The sequence below is a fragment of the Ictalurus furcatus genome, chromosome 19, assembly GCF_023375685.1.
Source record: "Ictalurus furcatus strain D&B chromosome 19, Billie_1.0, whole genome shotgun sequence".
Taxonomy (NCBI): domain Eukaryota; kingdom Metazoa; phylum Chordata; class Actinopteri; order Siluriformes; family Ictaluridae; genus Ictalurus; species Ictalurus furcatus.
Genome location: NC_071273.1, coordinates 11,207,283 through 11,215,173, shown reverse-complemented (window position 1 = coordinate 11,215,173; position 7,891 = coordinate 11,207,283).

Sequence of the window (7,891 nt, the reverse complement as noted above, 5' to 3'; positions counted from 1 at the left end):
ATGGCATGGCATGGCTTTTACTCCTTGCAGGTAATTAATTGCAAATCGATAAGTAAAGGATGGAACTATATAGTCGTATTGTTGGCTGTATGACTATGTTATTTCTAATATGAATAAGATGTGAGAGTGAACTACACCCAACATTAAGGCAATTTTTGTAAATAAACCCAGTGGTTATAGAGTGATATAAATATTTAAAATCTGCAGGGTGGCATGGTAGAGTAGTGACTAGCAGTGGCACCCCACAGATCCACAGTCCCCAGTTTGAACATGAACGCATAACAAAGCATTATGAAGTAACTGAAGTTTGGGAGAAAGGACATGCCTGAAGTTCCACTTGTTTCTTATGATATTCCTATAAATTCCCATCTGTCTGTAACTTTATTATGATGTACTGTGCTTTACTGTACTTTACTGTGAGGAAGTTTCTGTACACATCTCCCCATCTCCTTGCTACTATTCAATAGCTCCTACCCAAGAGTCTTTACTGGGGATGCTGGCAATTTTTTACAGTTCCATCATCACTCTTCATGTCATTTAGTTGAGGGCAAGGTCTGCACTCACAGAATTGCCATATATGAATGATTGTGCTAATATGTCTGCATGGTGCCCTGCATTGGACTGGTGTCCTTAGAGTGTATTCCTGCCTTGTATCCAGTGTTTGTTGGGAAAGCCTTTGGATTGTAATCCTGTACAGGTTGAAGTGGAAGATGAATGAAAGAATAACTAGATGAATTCAGCAACCAATAAAGTTTCTGTGCAATTAAATACTTAAATAATACAGTCACACCCTGAAAGGGTCAACTGTGTCAACCATACTGTATGTATACAGCATAAACTCATTCACATAAATACAAACCTACAACAGATACACAAATAATCACTAATGATCACTAATAATCACCTTTAACAAACTGTGCAATAAAGTGAAACACTAAATACTAAGGGAAACCATATTAATGTAGCAAAATATGGAAAATGTATTTGAGTACAGCAGTCATACATATGGAGCATGCTTGCTTGTTAGGTGAGCATGTGTACCTGGTCTTCATTAAACCTCAGTAATAGTGCAAATGAAACTGCTGTGCTGGAGTTTCACTAATAAGACACTTGAGAGACAGTTACTCATGATCAAATTTGGGATGAGTACAAATGCAGCAGATGGTGTGTAGCTTATCTTTAAAAAAAAAAAAAAGATGTATGAATACATCACACTAGCTCTATGATTATGTCTAGGTATGATTATATTTAGGTTTCTGGGCTAGGCTTAAAGAGGCTGCAAAATGGAATTTGAAGGCTGGAGATAGGTAATGTTGCTTTCATGAAAACTTTGCACCTCAGAGTGTTCACATGACCTTAATTGCTCAATTTTGGATAAATGTTTCACAGTAAGCCACACATTAGTTGTCAGTAGTTTGGTTTCTTTGTGGATATATATATATATATATATATATATATATATATATATATATATATATATATATATATATATATATATATATGGTCATTCGTAAATCGGATAAAATATGAAAGTACTTATTTTCCACCATGACCCTGACCAAGACAAAATGGTTAATGAAGATAGATGAAATGAATAAATATACAGTGTACATGCATCATATCGTACATCATATCATACATACATTCATTCATTTTCTGTTCGCTTTTTCCTGGTGTGGCTTTCAGTGGCTATAGAAGGTCAGCCCAGACCTCTCTATCCACAGCCACAGATTACAGTCACTCTTCTTGAAAGATCCCCAGACATTCCCAAGGCAACTGTGAGATATAATCTCTCCATTAGGTCTAGGGACAGCCTTGAGGTCACCATTCAGTGGACATGCCTGATCCAATTTTACCAGGAACCAACCAGTTGGAATTCATGTAAGGTACCCAATCCTGGCTCCTCTTACTTCGGAGGAACAGTGACTCTATTCTCCCAGGTTGTCTGGCTCTCCCAGATTGTCAGGCTCCTCACTCTATCATGGAAGGAAGCTGAGCAACCTTGTGGAGGAACCTCATTTCTGCCACATGTTCTCATGACTTTATTCTTTTAATCCCTAGCCACAGCTCATGATCATATGTAAGGATAGGGATTGACCCATAAACAGGGAGTGTAATTTGCAAACTGAGCTCCTGTTTTACCACCAAACACTGGTACAGTGACTAAAACTGCTGCCACTATCCCAATCTGTTTGTCAGTCTTGTGCTCTCTTTTTCCATCACTCATGAATAAGACCCTGAAATACTCCTCTGCCAGAGGCAGGGTCTTTCTCAACTGAAGGGGACGTCCCACTCTTTTCCAGAAGAGAACCAAGGCCTTAGATTTATAAGTGCTGATTTTCATCCCAGCTGCTTCTTACTCAACAGTGAAACATTTAAGTGTATGTTGAAGAACCAGTTTGGGTGGGGCTATCGGCAAATAACAGGGATGTTACTTTTAGCCCCCATACTGGACACTTCTGCAGCCTTGACTGTGTTTTGATATCTTATCCATGAAAACCACAAAGAGGATTGGAGACAAGACACACTCTTGATGGAATTTGACACCCATCTTAAATTATTTTGACAAATAATGTAGACACAATTCTCACTTCATTTATACAGGATTGCATGAAGTGGTGACCCAGATATCCATGATGAGATGTCGGCCAAACATGTTGAGATCTGAGTGGAAACATGCATGTCTGAGAGAGGGAAGGAGAGAATGAGTTGAGTGTCATCCACATAGTAGTGGTAAGAAAACCCATGTGAGGATATGATCTCACTAAGATATTGAGTAAAGAGGGAGAACAGAAGAAGACCAAGTACTGAGTCTTGTGAGACACCTGACTCCTTTTACTTCAGAGGAACAATGACTCTATTCTGAGGCTCTCCCAGATTGTCAAGCTTCTTACTCTATCACAGAAGGAAGTTGAGCAACTCTGTGGTGTAACCTAATTTCTGCCACCTGTACTCATGACCTTATTCTTTCAATCCCTAAAAACAGCTCATGACCATAGGTAAGGATAGGGATTGACCCATAGGGCTTGAGAGTCTGCATGGAGCAGATGTGGATCTCCACCATGTGACCCAGTTGGGCAGTTCAAGTGCACTGTCCCAGATCTTCATGCAACATTGAAGAAGCATGTTAACTACACAGCCCCACACTTGCCCTGTGCCTTCAACATTTCTGGCTGAATCTCATCCACCCTTAAAGCCTTGCCACTATAAAATTTTCTAAACACCATAGTAACCTTAACCACAGAGATGGACTCCAAAACCAGATATTTCTGGTATGAAGGGATGTCTAGTCTACTGGGTTCCTCCAAGTGCAATCAGAACATCATGGGTTCAAGCCCCAGTACCGCCAAGCTGCCACTGTTGTGTCCTTGAGCAAGGCCCTTAACTCTCCCTGCTCCAGGGGTGCCATATTATGGCTGACCCTGCGCTCTGACCCCAACTTCCTAACAAGCTGTGATATGTGAAGAAAAGAATTTCACTGTGCTGTAATGTATATGTGATCATTCTTCAATATCCCCAGTAGATGTCAATGCTCCTCTTGTTGAGCAGAGCTTGTGAATGGTCTCATCTCCCTCTCCCGAGGTTCCAAATGGTTTGCCAGAACATGTTATTTACCTTCATTATAGCCACACCTTGCAATGGTTTGTCACATTTGAAAGGAAATGCTAAGAAATTCAAAATGCTGACACAAAGAACAATTACACAGAGGGATATTAAGTTGTTTTTTCGTCAGCATAGAACGCTGAGTGACCTTGTCCTCAAGCAGTGACTTGAAATGTTCATGTAAAGTAACTGTAATAACATTTCAAAGATTCCACCAGTGTAAATACAAACCAGGGTGTGCAGACTGCACACTCTGTTTTTTCTTAGCTGGTTTTCTGCATGAAACCAGATTCCGTTTTTTTTTTTTTTTAAACAAAAATTGGTATTCTGTTCACTAAGTCCCTTTAGAGAGACATTTGCTGAAGTGGCAGAATAGTTGAAGGGCTTCAGGTGAGTTGTTCATCAATAGACTGACCTCTCTATCTCTCTCTCTCTCTCTCTCTCTCCCTCTGTGTATCACTCTTTATATATCTCTTTCACAGTACAGATGGGCTCATTACTGGAAAGACATTTGCATTCCTTGTCCTTGCATTAATGGATGGAATTTCACAATATTAGCTTGTTGTCTACAGTATGTATGCCAGTCCATGCATTGCAATAAACCCTACATTGATTAAATGAAGCATAAACTGTATAGGAATATGGATGCCAAAGCCAGCAAGCCTGAAGGTGAATGGGGGGGGGGGGAGTTTTGCTTTAAGTTTATTATCCTTGGGCTCTTATCTGACCTGAATATTGATTACGATGGAGGACAGCTATGTTGAGGAAAAAAAGTATACACAACATACTCTTATGTGTGAAAAATAAAATGGATAGAAATGAGATGTTTCCCAATTCTAGTAATTAATTTATCTTCAGTAACCATGTTATCCTGGTCAGGGTTAAAGAGAAGCAGATTTGGATTCTATCCTGAGAACACTGGATTCAAGGCTGGGATACACCCCCAGGTGAAACGCCACTCCATTGCAGGGCACCACACATAAACTCACACTTATGGGTAGCTTAAAGAAGCCTATCCACCTACGAACCTGTTTCCAGGAGGTGGGAGGAAGTCTATGTGGAGACAGAGAGAACACACACAATAACTGGATCTTGGAGCTCTCAGGCACCAGCACTACCTGTTGTCTCACTGTGCCACACCTCCTTCTATGTAATTGCTTACACTACACAGTGTAGACGGTGGTTCAGTGGATAGTTGGGCCTTTATCAATCTGTTGCCACAATGTTGGAAGTACGCAGTTGTCTAGAATGCCTTTTGATGATGTAGCACTAAGATTTCCTTTCATTGGAACTAAAGGGTCCTAGACTAAATATTATCCAGCATGACAATGCCCCTGTGCACTAAGCACAATCTATAAAGATGTGGTTTTCCAAGGTTGGTGTGGAAGAACACAAATGGCGCACTCAGTAAATGGTAAATGGTAAATGACCTTTTAACCTTAGCAGTTCTACAAAGCACTTTATACTGTTTCTCATTCCACAAAGTTGGAAGCACACACACACACCAATGCCATGCAAGGTGCTAGACTGCTATCATGTGCAACCCAGGGACACTTCAGCATGTGGAGTCATGTGGGCCAGGGATTGAACCTCCAACCCTGCGATTAGTGGACAACCCGATCACAGTACCGTGACCTAAACCCCACTGAACACCTGTGGGATGAATTGGAACGCCAACTGATGCTTTGCCTACACCTAAATCTAACCATAACCTTATCTTCTGTAACTATAAGGAAATTTTTTAGCTCTTTCAGTTTTTGTAAAAAAGCAGTCCTCACAAGGTCAAAACTGTCAGATTTTCCCATCCCTGTGATTCCTGTCCCCACCAAGATTTAAAAATATGCTAAACATGTTATGATTTATTTCATGTGCTTTAATTTTATTTCTTGGCCTTATGTGAAAATCTCCTGCATAAAGAGGAGTAATTAACATCTATTGATTAGAGGACACCATGCATAGGTTGACGAAGAGCAGCACTGACAGCTGCAATTCTGTGCCTGTTGCATAATGATTGTGGCAATTGACAAACCTAAACCGAACTTCCTGTGATTTTCAATTGATGGGGAAATATGCTGTGGGGTTGGATAGACTTCATGATTTGATTTTTGGAGAGCAGAACACAAGATGTACAGGAAAGGATAAGTCTGATATTATTTAAAAAATTCCTAAGTATTTCAGTTGTCACTATTTTTACTGAGTTTTTACCATACCTGTTAGGCAATGGACCAGCAGTTATCTGTACTGCATTATGGGCAATTAAAAATTTAATTTTAACATTGCTGTGACTAAAATACTTGCTTATATTCGCAATATTACTCAGATGTTATGATGTCAATTAATATTATGTGTGCTGTGCAGTTCTATTGTTACCTTGCCTGATATTCAAGGTTGTTAGAGTGCTAATCAATAGTTGGGCATGTTGCTAGAATTGCTAACACTCGAGGGCTTGAAAGGGCATGAAAACTGGGACAACCTGAACATTTACAGTTGTGGTCGGAAGTTTACATACACTCATCATGAACATGAATGTCATGGCAATAATGGGCTTTCAGTCATTTCTTTGAACTGTTCTTTTTCTGGGGCATAATGATTGTACAACATACATCTTTAATTAAAAAAAAAAAAACAAGAATTTGGCTCACAAGTTTTAAATTATTTGGGGTTTTCTGTAGTCAACACAAGGTCAACGTTATACATACAGGGTCAGGAATATACATACGGCACACCTAATATTTAGTTGAATGTCCCTTAGTAAGTTTCACCTATACATGTCACAGAATTCAGTGCATGCACAGAACCAGTAATGGCTCAAGTGGCAAACAGTGGCTCTTTGCCAGTTGACAAACTTTGCTGAGATACCATGAGTGACATGGCAAAAATGTACTGTAAAAATATCACATGTACAGTTTGTGTCACTTACTACACACTGTTCCTTTGTGGTATGTTAATTGATAATTAGAGAATAAGTGAAATTCTGTAGATATCCTAATTATCTATATTGGATTGTATCACTGGGGCAGACACATATCTACACACACACACACACACACAGAGAGAGAGAGAGAGAGATACCAGGCCTGTAGAGCTGGAAGACATGGCTCATTTGGCAGGCAGGCAGGCAAGTACAACCAGACAGACGGATCTCTTAGCCTGGAGACTGAGCTTTCCTGACAGTGCAAGATGACTGACATATGCTACTGATCCTGTTTCTCCAGCTATCTCAGTGCTTCCACCACCTCAAGCACTGAGCTCATATGCTGCTACCTCTACCACTCCTGACTATTTGTCCACACACAATCTGTTCATTAGATATTCATGCTACTCCATGCTGCCTTATATAAATAGAGGCTGGAAAAAAAAAACCCTATAAAATAAGACAGGAAACAAGATGGAAGTCTGTAAAATATCTTCTAAAATGTGCTTCTAAAATTATACAAGGTAAAAACAAGTTAACATTCAAAATTTATAGATGTTTGAATTATAACAATCACCCTGGGTCTCCTTTATTATACTGAGGTAACAAAGAGTAATGCTAACAGTGATGTTAATGTTATGGCCATTGCTATTGAAGTGTCAATAAACATCCATCTAATGAAAAGCTGATAGAGTCTCAGCAGCTATTTGTGTTATTTTATGTGTTCCCTGACAAAAAAATGATTTGTATAATATAATTTATATAATTATTAATTGGTGTAGCTAGTGACAATCACTTTAATGCTAATGTACTATCAAGAAAAACAACAATAATAGTTCAGGAACATGTTAACATTCAATTGTTTGAAAGTTATTCTAAAGTTAACCAAACACATTACCTAGCTATGTTTCGTTAACCTTTGAATAACTTTCAAATCAATTGAAAGTTAACATGTTCCTGAACTATTATTGTTGTTTTTCTTTTTTTAAATAAGTAGCTGGCAGCATAATAGTAAATACAAAAGTGACTAGTGCATGTCGGACAGTCTCTTTTTTCAGCAGCTATCAATCTCTTTCATTCACGGTGGTGAGCATGTGGGGAGGGGGGGTGATAGAGTTTACAGCTCTAGTATAGAAGCTGTTCTTTAACCCATTTGTGTTGGTTTTAATTGTTCTATAGCTTCTTTGAGAGGGGAGAGGAAAGAACAAGCAATGTCCAGGATGAGTCGGGTCTTTTGCAATACAACTGGCTTTCTTTTTAAGTCAGCCAGTGTATGTCTTTCAGGGATACAAGTGGGGTCCCAATTATTCACTGTGCTACTTTCATCACACTTCTGTTTTCTGCAGTGCAGCTGTCATACCACACAGTACAACA